The sequence below is a fragment of the Muntiacus reevesi genome, chromosome 4 (assembly GCF_963930625.1).
Source record: "Muntiacus reevesi chromosome 4, mMunRee1.1, whole genome shotgun sequence".
Classification (NCBI taxonomy): Eukaryota; Metazoa; Chordata; class Mammalia; order Artiodactyla; family Cervidae; genus Muntiacus; species Muntiacus reevesi.
In genome coordinates, this window is record NC_089252.1 from 85,100,347 (window position 1) to 85,113,252 (window position 12,906).

Consider the following 12,906-nt stretch of genomic DNA (forward strand, 5'->3'; position numbering starts at 1 on the left):
TGTGGCATTGATAGGTTTATGAGACTTAACATAGAGTCAGTATTTAGGGATTTTGAATTTGTAAGAAACACCTTTCTCATTTCCAGAGCTTGTACACAGCTAAAAATGCAATAAAGAGTTACATACAAATAGCAGGTTTAACATTTATGAAAAATGCAAGATGAATCATCATGAGCCTTTCTCCTGTGTTTAACAACTGATATTAACATAACAACTTTTATTCAAAGCTAAGTATACAAGTCCTGCCTCAGAAGGACTATTTCCAAACATGCAAAGGCTTCATAAGCCCAGGTGCAAGAGACAATTTTCCTGCTGTGACACTCAACAGGACCAGCACAGTCAGCAGGATGGTAGGAATCCTTCTGCAGACATGTGTTAACCAAAGCTACTGGATTGGTAACTGGTCCAAGGCTCATTACATTGGTTAACAATCATTTTGAAAAAGCATTGGTCAAACCCTTCTGAGGCAGCCAATGCAAATACAAAGCAGTCATCATTTCAAAAAATAAACAAGAGGTGTCCTTTAAAAATCTCCAATTTGCAGAAGAATGACTAATTGAAAATATCAATATTCAAAAAATGTCTTACTTGACAGCATAAGTAAACCAATTACATATTCCATAAGTTTGTATCAGTGGCCTTAAATACAGTTGTAAGAAAGCCAAGTCAAAAGGGGAGCATATGGGAAAAAAAAAAAAAAGAAAGCCAAGTGGACGGCCAGAGTGATAGGGCCCTCTTTCCAATGCAAGAATATTTAATTTCCTCTGATGAAGAAAATAAAAAAATGAAACCAAATTCAGCATGAAGAAAATAACACAGCTTATTTGTTCAATTTGTAAGGAACTCAAAAATAAAGAGATGCAGGCAGAATATATTTTAAAAAACCAGAGAAACAGAATTAGGCTGACGTGTATGACACCATTATAAGTTTACATTTACATTTTCAGGGGATTTGCTGTTGTTCAGTCGCTCAGTCATGTCTGACTCTTTGTGACCCCATGGACTGCAGCATGCCAGGCATCCCTGTCCTTCCTTCACCGTCTCCCAGAGCTTGCTCAAACTCATGTCCATTGAGCCGGTGATGCCATCCAACCATTTCATCCTCTGTCGTCCCCTTCTCCTCCTGCCTTCAATCTTTCCCAGCATCAGGGTCCTTTCCAATGAGTCAGCTCTTCGCATCAGGTCGCCAAAGTTCTGGAGTTTCAGCATCAGTCCTTCCAGTGAATATTCACGGTTGATTTCCTTTAGGATGGACTGGTTTGATCTCCTTGCAGTCCAAAGGACTCAAGAGTCTTCTCCAACACCACAGTTTGAAAACATCAATTCTTTATCGCTCAGCCTTCTTTATGGTCCAACTCTTGCATCCATAAATGACTACTGGAAAAACCACTGCTTTGACTATATGGACCTCTGTCAGCAAAGTTATGTCTTTGCTTTTTAATAAGCTGTCTATGTTGGTCATGGCTTTTCTTTCAAGGAGCAAGCCTCTTTTAATTTCATGGTTGCAGTCACCATCTGCAGTGATTTCGGAGCCCAAGAAAATAAAGTCTGTCACTGTTTCCATTGTTTCCCCATCTATTTGCCCTGAATTAATGGGACCAGATATCATAATCTCTGTTTTTTGAATGTTGAGTTTTAAGCCAACTTTTGGGCTTCCCTGCTAGCTCAGCTGGTAAAGAATCCGCCTGTTAATTCAGGAGACCTGGATTCGATTCCTGGGTTGGGAAGACCCTCTGGAGAAGGGATAGCTACCCACTCCAGTATTCTTGGGCTTCTCTGGTGGCTCAGATGGTAAAGAATCTGCCTACTATGCGAGAGACCTGGGTTTGATCCCTGGTTTGGGAAGATCCTCTGGAGGAGGGCATGGCAACCCACTCTAGTATTCTTGCCTGGAGAATCCCCATGGACAGAGGAGCCTGGTGGGCTACAGTCCATGGAGTTGCAAAGAGTTGGACATGACTGAATGACTAAGCATAGCACAGCATACTCCAGAAATAGGGCTATGTGTTGGGAAGGAAAAAGTGATGAACACACGGCTTCTTCCAAAATTCTCTTATCAAGGATGGCGAGTTAGAATTTGTCACTCAATTAAGCAAAAAAAGAACCAAGAGACGGAAATACTAAACCAAAGTATTTCAGGGGCTCATTAAATGACTAAGGGAACTAATTTTTTCCTTTTCTAACCTAACAAGCATATGCAGGTGGCCCCCATTATTGGCAGACTCTATCTGCAAATTAACATACTCACTAAAATTTATCTGCAGCCTTCAAATCAACACAGTACTTTTGCAGTCATTCACAAACATATACAAAGCATGAAAAGATTCGAGTTGCTTGACACACTTGTTTCTAGCTGCCCTTGAATGAGTTGCTCTGCCTTGTCACAGTTTTCATACTGGAGTGTCCTTTCCACAGTCTATTTAGTTTTTCCTATTTTTATACCTTTTTTTTTTTTTTTTTTTTGCTGTGCCATGCAGCTTGCTTGTTGGATCTTAGTTTTCCAACTAAGGACTGAACTCATGTCTTCAGCAGTGAAAGCAGAGTCCTAACCACTGGACCACTAGGGAACTGCCTCATTTTTATGCTTTCACTATATAAAATGGTTCACTATTTAAAAGCGTGGGACTTCCCAAGTGGACTGTCAGTAACGAATCCACCTGCAATCCAGGTGGTATAGGAGACTCCAGTTCACTCCCTGGGTTGAGAAGATCCTCTGGTGGAGGAAATGCCAACCCATTCCAGTATCCTTGCCTGGAGAATCCTAGGGACAGAGGAGTCTGGAGGCCTACAGTCCAGAGGATCACAAAGATTCAGACATAGCTGAAGTGACTGAGCATGTATTTGAAAGTGTACCATCTACCAATCCTAAATTCAAAAAGGCTGTGATAAGCTTTGCAGGGAAAGCAGATGTACTAGGTAAGTTTCATTTAGGAATAAGTTACAGTGATGTTGACCCTGAGATCAATGTTAATGAATAAACTGTATATTCTAAGAAATAGCAAGGGAATTCCAGAAAAACATCTACTACTGCTTCATTGACTGTGCTAAAGTCTTTCACTATGTGGACCAAAACAAACTGTGGAAAATTCTTAAAGAGATGCGAATACCAGACCACCTTACCTGCCTCCTGAGAAAATTGTATGAGAAGTTAAGAAGCAACAATTAGAGCCAGACGTTGAACAAATGACTGGTTCAAAATTGGGAAAGGAGTACATCAAGGCTATATATTGTCACCCTGCTTATTTAATTTACATGCAGAATACATCATGCAAAATGCCAAACTCAATGAACCGCAAGCTGGAATTAAGATTTCTGGGAGAAATATCAACAACCTCAGATATGCAGATGATACCACGCTAAAAGCAGAAAGTGAAGAGGAACTATAGAGCTTCTTGATGATGGTGAAAGAGGAGAGTGAAAAATTTGGTTTAAAATACTCATTCAAGAAAATTAAGATCATGGCACCCGGTCCCATCACTTACTGGAAAATAGATGGGTAAACAATGGAAACAGTGAAAGATCTTATTTTCTTGGGCTCCAAAATCACTGCAGACAGTGAGTGTAACCATGAAATTAAAAAAATGCTTGCTCCTTGGAAGGAAAGCTATGACAAACCTACGCAGCATATTAAAAAGCAGAGCATCACTTTGCTGACAAAACTGCTTATAGTCAAAGCTATGGTTTTTCCAGTGGTCATGTATAAATGTGAGCCTTGGACCATAAAGAAGGCTGAGTGCCAAAGAACTGATGCTTCTGAAATGTGGTTCTTGAGAAGACTCCTGAGAGTCCCTTTGACAGGAGATCCAAGGAGCAAGGAGATCAAACTAGTCAATCCTAAAGGAAATCAAACCTGAATATTCATTGGAAGGACTGATGCTGAAGCTCCAAAGCTCTGGCCACCTGATTTGAAGACCAGCTCATTGGAAAAAACCCTGATGCTGGGAAAGATTGAGGGCAAAAGGAGATGGGGGTGGGTGGGGGAGGATGAAATGGTCATATAGCACCACGAACTCAATGGACATGGATCCGAGCAGACTCCGGGAGACAGTCAAGGACAGGAGAGCCTAGCCTACTGCAGGCTATGGGGTCACAAAGATTTAGTGACTGAACAATTACAAGGTCTTTGAACAGAAACATGCATACAGCAAAGTTATGCATTGATTAGTTAATGACGATTTTGTAATCAGAAGCTCTAAGACACCTAACCCTGTGGTTCCCCTTGGGAACAATGGTTCATATTCACTCAGTATTTGTGGCAACTTTATAGAATGTGACTACCTTAAATAATTAAAATCAGTTGTAAATGTTACTGTTTTAGATTTTTATACCATCTCTCATATTTGATTTAGTTTCAGAATAATCCTAATCCATAATGAAAGATTAAACCAAAAAAATCCAAGGACCAAGTAACCTATTTTCCATGATTTCATTCATGGTACTAACTATACCAAGTTTTCCTATCTTTAGGTAAAAAGAAATGAACTCTGCAGCAATGAATTTTTAATCTCCAAAGTACCACATAAACACATGTTTTACAAAACTCCTTAAATGAAAAAAATGTTTCGGACCGCAAAATTAATGCAAAATAAATGATGCCTGCACACACACACGTGTGTGTGTGTGTGTGTGTGTGTGTGTGTAGAGAGAGAGAGAGAGACCTGAATTCTAGACTTTCAGTTCATATATTTCCCCTAGATTGCACTTCAGTATCATTTGATCTGTGTCACAACAGAAGAGAGATTGATTAAAGGTAGTCAAAAGAATGGAATAGGGAAATGAAATAGGGAATAGGGAAATGCCTCTCTGTTTCACAAAGAAAATGCAAAGATGGAAGACAACACCCTCCCTCCCCCACTGCCTGGCGCCCACATGCCATTTGTCAGGAAAACGGTGAGAGCCTTGACCAGTCGAGGTGGAGGGTGGGCAGGGAACGGCTCACATCTCTAACATGGTCCCCTTCGGTGACAAACAGCATTTGTGAATCAGCAGCCCAGGGGTCAGGGTGAAATCTGTAGCAATGGAACTAGGCCAAAAAATAGACTCAGAGGAACACTAAATCTGTAACCCTGACCTCATTAGCAGTAAACCGTAACCAATTGCTAATTACCTTATGGCTATACTGTAAACTGATAACGTGTGTATGTAAATTGTGTATGTTTGTATATAAATCATGTATGTGTGTAACTTGGACACACTTGGTATGTGTTTGGCACCTGAAATTTGAAAGGATTTAATACGATTTAAGTTAGAGAGACAAGATACTAGATTAACCAACGCCCTCTAATGGAAAACAAGGGTTAAATCTTACAGTAGTGATGAAGTTTCTGGTGGGAAATATACTAACTGTACAAAGCATATTGACTTAGTCGCCTTAATTTAGCTTTGTTCTATCCTGTACTCTGAAGAAGAGGTAATTCAATCAGAATCAAAGTAAAATGAAGCTAGATAAATGATATCAGTAAAATACAAGATATCACGTTGTTCTACAAGAACAGAACTTTTTAATTTATCTGGCATTTGGAGGCACATCACAATAAAAGGGTGCTGTAAGTAAATTAAACAATTTCTTATTAAACCCAATTAGTTTCATGCATTGAAAATATTACCAAAAGGATTAATTATATCAAATTAGAGAGTAGCACTTATAATCTCTACAGAAGAAACTTTAGAACAGATTCTAGATTATAAAGAGTGGTCTCCCTCTTCTTCCCCAAAGCAGAGTTTTATTGTAACAAATAATTACAAAGCCACATGCTTTTTTAATATCTCTGTTCAAGTTTATGTAAGAGAAGGTAATAAAGTAATCCAAGATATAAATCTGCCAAGTGGGAAATATGGTTTGAAGGAAAAGCAAAGATCTTTAACCCCTAGTAGAAGACTCTTTAGAGTCCCTTGGACTGCAAGGAGATCCAACCAGTCCACTCTAAAGATCAGTCCTGAGTGTTCATTGGAAGGACTGACGTTGAAGCTGAAACTCCAATACTTTGGCCACCTGATGCAAAGAGCTGACTCATTTGAAAAGACCCTGATGCTGGGAAAGATTGAAGGCGGGAGGAGAAGGGGACAACAGAGGTTGAGTTGGTTGGATGGCATCACCGACTCAGTGGACATGAATTTGAGTAAACTCCGGGAGTTGGTGATGGACAGGGAGGCCTGGTGTGCTGCGATTCATGGGGTCGCAGAGAGTCAGACACAACTGGGTGACTGAACTGAACTGAACATATTGAGTGTCTATGAGTGCCAGGCACAGAGATAGCATCCAGAGATGCAATGATAACCAAGAGATTTGATCACTGATCTATTAGAATTTATATTTGAAGGATGGCAAAAAGAAACATATATGAAAATAATGGTCATGGTAAGTGCCATGCAAGAGACAAACTGGGTGATAGAACTGAGACGAGTGGGCATGGACATCTTAGGGGGCTTAAAGGAGCTCTCCCTTGGGATATTTATCTTGGAACCAGAATTCTGAAAAGGAGGGTAATGAGTTTTATGAATTATGTTCATTGTGAATTTCGCTCATGTGTTGCTCATTATTATAATTATGTTCAATTATAAAAGTGCGAGGAGAAAAACTTGCCAGAGCGAAACATAATGAGGGAAACTAAACAAAAAACATCACAAATCTGAAAACACCACTTCCTCTCCCGGCAACCTCTTTCCTTCCCTACCTCAAGGGCCAATGCAGAGTCACACAGGTTCATAATTAACAGTAACCACAAAAGCAAGGGGAAAAAAATGCCAGGGTTTCTGTTGTTCCTGTTGTTGTCACTTCTGCAGGAAATTGCTAAAAATAAAGCTATTATTTACTAAGTCTTGGTTATATTATATGCATGCTATTATGTATAATACTTCATTTAATCCTCACAAATCAAGAAGGTAAGTGTTATTAACTTCATTTTGCAGTTCAGTAAACTAGCATAGAGTCTAAATAAATTGTCTATGATTACACAGCTGTGGAGGAGTCGGGTTGTACTCTGAAGCACAGTTGGACCTGTCAGACTGTGATTTTTAAGTACTAGGGTAGAAAGTAAAATTAAGGGAAGAATTGGAATGATTATCTTCCCTCTGGCTTTCCTTTATTCATCCAGTCATGTTCCCACCGACTATACTGAATTTTGTACTCAATTACTTAATTGCAGTATAAAAATAGACTTTGGAGTCTCTGGCAACACAACTTTTACATGCCAATGATACTTGTAGAGAAAACAGTGGGAGGGACTTCAGATTTCTCTGAAATGCCCAAAATCACCCAGCTGTAACCATATCTTCCTCAAACAAGAACTATCTTGTCATTTGCAAAGAATTCCACATTTCCTCAAGATGTTTGGCAGCTGCAGTTTTGACTTGATTTAGCATTTAGTATAAAAGGTAAAGATGTGGTAATGAATTCATTATTCTAATTAATATTTCGATCATGCCTGCAAACAACCTTCTACTTCCAATAGATAAACCTGCTTCTAAAAGGCAAGTATACCCTAAAAGATTTATCAAGGATTTTTCTTGATAAATAGGAAATAGGACCATAAAAATCAGACTACATTATTGTGACTGGTCAAAGAATGACAACAGATTCTACAATATTTTAGACCTAATTTCATTTTCTCCACCAATGGAATTATAAATGGATCCACATACAGGTCCATAGTTTTCTATTACCACAAGTACACATAATTATCTAAAATACAATCAACTTATTCAGTTAGCCTATTTTAAAATGGGTATCTCTGTACAATTCAAATTTAAAGAAAAATTAGGGAGGGGCTTATGAAGTTAGAAGTCATTCAAGATAAGTATTATTTTCTGCTTTCTTATAAATCTATCAGACCAGGATTTTCTTTTAGCAGTTTTCTCTAGTCACTCCCATCTCCCCAGTTATATACAAAAACATGAACGCAGAAACTGTATTTATCATGTTCTCTGAATAATTTCCAGCTCTTGTCACAGGATGTTTTAAAATCTGAATATCTCACATTTGCTTTTTAATGGTCCAGTGTTCATGGCATTGTTATGAGAGTGACTATCTTTACACTGATAGGGCTACACAGTTTCATTTAGAAATGAGCCAGACTTCAATTCATTTGGAACAGTGTATAAAAATTTCCATACAAACATTCTAGTGTTGTTCACACGTATATGTAAGTCAACATGCCAGCAAATGATCGTCTCTTTACCCTCCTAACATAAACCTTGTGTGGACAGAAATAAGTCAACATGAATGAATAATTCATTCACATCTTTGCTCTGCTGGCCTGTACTGCTCAGGTCTCACATTAAATGCCACGTCAGAGTTCTTCTTAGTTCACTAATCTAATGTAACCCCGTCATTCTCACAACCTTCTGCTTTGATCCACAGAACACTTAGCAGCAATACCTTTTGTTTAGACATTTTTTTTTTCCTGGTTCTAACCACAGCCAGCAAGTGCCATATGAACAGAGACTTATATTTCACTCATGTATCCCCAGTACTTGGCAAAGTACTTGGCACATAAAAGGTAACCAATAAATGCTTGTGGAATGATATGTGAGTGGATGAACCAATGTGTGAAAGAATGTAAACCTGAGAAACAGAAATCCATTCATGCATCCAAATAAATATCCCATCTTTTTGATGCACATTCCCTAAGCCCACGGCTTAATCCTTAAAGCATTGTGCCAGCTTCCCACCCTGGCCTCTAGAGGGCACCAGACTCACCCTAAGTGTGTTAGTTGCTCAGTGCTACATCGTTTCAGTTGTGTCCAACTCTTTGCGACCCCATGGACTGTAGCCCACCAGGCTCCTCTGTCCATGGGATTCTCCAGGTAAGAATCCTGGAATGGGTTTCCATTCCCTTCTCCAGCAGATCTTCCCGACCCTAAGTCTCCTGCATTGCAGGTGGATTCCTTACCCTCTGAGCCACCAGGGAAGACCCCCATCTGTAGGCATCGTTAAATACTGATTTTAAAGAACATGTATATCATGAAGAAAGAAATAATGTCTTTTATACCAAGTGGTTCTCACCTGAGTGGGGAGGGGGTAGGACATGTCACAATATCTGAAGGTGTTTTGACTTATCACAACTGGCAGGGTAGCAGTGGCATCTCCTGGAAGGCCAGGGATGCTGATGCTAAGCATCCAACATTGCAGGAGATAGCCCCCTACAGAAAAGATTTATCCAGTCCCAAATGCTAAGAATGACAATGCTGTACACTACTCTCTATTTCTTGTAAGGATTCAACATGACACATATTTATTAGATAACTACCATATGCTAGTATCAAATTGAATTCTTATGAACAAACAGACATATTATAGATGAATTACAAGTGGATTGATTAATAGATAGTTGACTTACTAGATGGATGGATGAAGGGGTATAGATGGATGAATGGATACTTTATTTACATATATGCATATATAAGTCAAACTACAGCAGTCATAATGCTCTATGTAGGAGTAAAATAAACCACATGTAATTGCTAATTTCAGGACATTTAAATTCTTGTTTTTCATCTTACTGCATCTCCACAGAACTTGTTCTTTTTAACAGTAAAATACTGGACTGAATAGAAAGCTACTCATGAATTTGGGGAGAGACTGTATGGTCATTTTGGCCTTAAATGGTAATGATATTTGTGGATAGATTGGCTGTAAGTGAGAACAAATTACCAGATTTTAGTTAAGTGCCTCTTGAAATAAATATAATAATGCCTTCTTCAAATGAAAGACATGTGTCTCTTTCCCAAAAGTGAGAATCATTGTGACAAGTGAGAAATACATTAACTATGTAGATAGAATCGCTCTGCATATGAGGAGGTATCAAACTGAAATCTAGGAAAAGAGTGTGAGTGGAGGGTTTTTGAAAACAGAGGCTCAAATAGTGGGGATTGTGCTTAGATCCCTGAACAGAAAATAAAAATTTTATTTCCCTGAAGGTCCTACATTTTTACATAGCATAGCCCACAGATCAGACTGTAAGTAGCAAAGGCAGGATTTATGAGAAAACAGGGAGCAGAAGTAGCTTCCACCAAGTCTCCCTCACTTCCACCGTAGTTTGCTAGGATCCATAGTGTATACTTTGGAAGTACACAAATTAAAACAACACAGAGATTACCATGGCCCCTGTATACAGATAACATGCAAATTTATGAAGTTTTCCATGTTTTACAGTGGGATGACATATGCAAAGTGCTAATGGTCAACCAAAACGTTTAAGTCACTCAAAACAATTCTGCAAAACTGAGGAGAAATTAAGACGTTCCCAGGTTAACAAAAACTGATTTGTTGCTAGCATATCTGTCCTACAAGAAATATTACTGACTCCTTCAAACTGAAGTGAAACGACACTAGATGTTAGCTTGAATTTACACAAGGAAATAAAGAACACCAGTAAAAGAAAATATGTAAGACACTGTATGTATTTTTGTAAACTTTTTTTCTCTTGATGAAAAGATAATGGCATAAAACAATAATTATAAAACTGTACTGATGAGCTTACACTGTATAAAGATGTAATTTGTATGACAATAACAGCACAGAGAAGAGGAACTCAAGACGGATTAAAGATTTGAGTGTAATGCCAGGGACTATAAAACTCTCAGAGGAAAATATCGGTAGAACTCTCTATGACAAACAGCAGAATTTTTTTTTACCCACTTTCTAGAGTAATGAAAATAACAACAAAGATTAACAAGAGGGATCTAATTAAATTTAAAAGCTTTTTCACAGCAAAGAAAACCATAAACTAGACGAAAAGACAACTTTCAGGACGAGAGAAAATATTTGCAACTGACAAAAGATCAATCTCCAAAATAAGCAAACATCTCATGCAGCTCGATACCAAAAAAATAAACAAGAGGGGAATTCATTGGTGTTTCAGTGGTAAAGAATTTGCCTGCCAATGCAGCAGACACCGGTTCAATTATTGATACCAAAGATCCCACCACTACTAGAGAGTAGCCCCTGCTAGCCGCGTCTAGAGAAAAGCTCATGCAATAACAAAGAACCAGCATAAGCAAAAGTAAATAGGTTTTAAAAAACTAAAAAATGGGCAGAAGACCTAAATAGGTATTTCTCCAAAGAAGACATACAGATGGTGAGCAAACACAAGAAAAGATGCTCAATACCATTAACTGCTAGAGAAATGCAAATAAAAAACACAATAAGGTATCACCTTACACCTGTCAGAATTGTCATCATTAAAAACTACAAACAATAAATGCTAGAGAGGGTGTGGAGGAAAGGGAACCCTCTTGCAAGGTCAGAGGGAACATAAATTGATAGAGCCACTGTTCTTCATTCTGAAGAACAGAATGGAGGTTACTTAAAAAACTTAAAACAGAACTACCATTATGATCCAGCAGTCCCACCACTGGGCATATAGCGAGAGAAAATCATAGATCAAAAAGACGCATGAACCGCAATGTTCCATGCAGCATTATTTAACAAGAGCCAGGACACTGAAGAAACCTAAATGTCCATCAACAGAAGAATGGATAAAAACTGTGTACATATACACAATGGAACATTACTCAGCTATAAAAAGGAACAAAATTGGTCATTTGTGACATGCAGATGGACCTAGACTATCATACAGAGTGAAATTAATCAGGAAGAGAAAAATATTGCATATTAAAAATAATTATAAATTTTAAATACTGCATATTAAACATTAAAAAAAACAAATATGGCATATGTGGAATCTTGGAAAATGGTACAGATGATCTTATTTGAAAAGCAGATAGAGACACAAAAATAGAGAATAAATGTGTGGACACCAAGGGTGGAAGGGGGAATAGGATAAATTGGGAGATTGGGATTGATATACACATACTATCGCTACCACATATAAAATAGACAACTAATGAGAACCAACACCCTGGTGTGGATATGACTGGTGATAAAAGCAAAGTCTGATGCTGTAAAGAGCAATATTGCATAGGAACCTGGAATGTTAGGTCCATGAATCAAGGCAAATTGGAAGTGGTCAAACAGGAGATGGCAAGAGTGAACGTCGACATTTTAGGAATCAAGAGAACTAAAATGGATTGGAATGGGTGAATTTAACTCAGATGACCATTGTATCTACTATTGCACGCAAGAATCCCTTAGAAGAAATGGAGTAGCCATCATAGTTGACAAAAGAGTCTGAAATGCAGTACTTGGATGCAGTCTCAAAAACAACAGAATGATTTCTATTAATTTCCAAGGCAAACCATTCAACATCACAACAATCCAAGTCTATGCCCCGACCAGTAATGCTAAAGAAGCTGAAGTTGAACGGTTCTATGAAGACCTACAAGACTTCCTAGAATTAATACCCAAAAAAGATGTCCTTTTCATTATAGGGAACTGTAATGTAAAAGTAGGAAGTCAAGAAACACATGGAGTCCGACATAAATCACAGCAAGATCTTCTATGACCCACCTCCCAGAATATTGGAAATAAAAGCAAAAATAAACAAATGGGACCTAATGAAAATTAAAAGCTTTTGAACAACAAAGGAAACTATAAGCAAGGTGAAAAGACAGCCCTCAGATTGGGAGAAAATAATAGCAAATGAGGAAACAGACAAAGGATTAATCTCAAAAATATACAAGCAACTCCTGCAGCTCAATTCCAGAAAAATAAATGACCCAATCAAAAAATGGGCCAAAGAACTAAACAGACATTTCTCCAAAGAAGACATACAGATGGCTAACAAACACATGAAAAGATGCTCCACATCACTTATTATCAGAGAAATGCAAATCAAAACCACAATGAGGTACCATTACACGCCAGTCAGGATGGCTGCTATCCAAAAGTCTACAAGCAATAAATGCTGGAGAGGGTGTGGAGAAAAGGGAACCCTCTTACACTGTTGGTGGGAATGCAAACTAGTACAGCCACTATGGAGAACAGTGTGGAGATTTCTTAAAAAA

General features: G+C 38.3%; 1 non-coding gene across 1 annotated transcript; it reads left to right on the forward strand.

Annotated features, from left to right (window-relative positions):
• The first annotated feature begins 10,047 nt into the window (after positions 1-10,047).
• LOC136168072 (U6 spliceosomal RNA) lies at positions 10,048-10,150 on the forward strand. The gene has a single exon (XR_010663228.1). It is a non-coding gene; the product is annotated as a U6 spliceosomal RNA (small nuclear RNA).
• Positions 10,151-12,906: the final 2,756 nt, after the last annotated feature.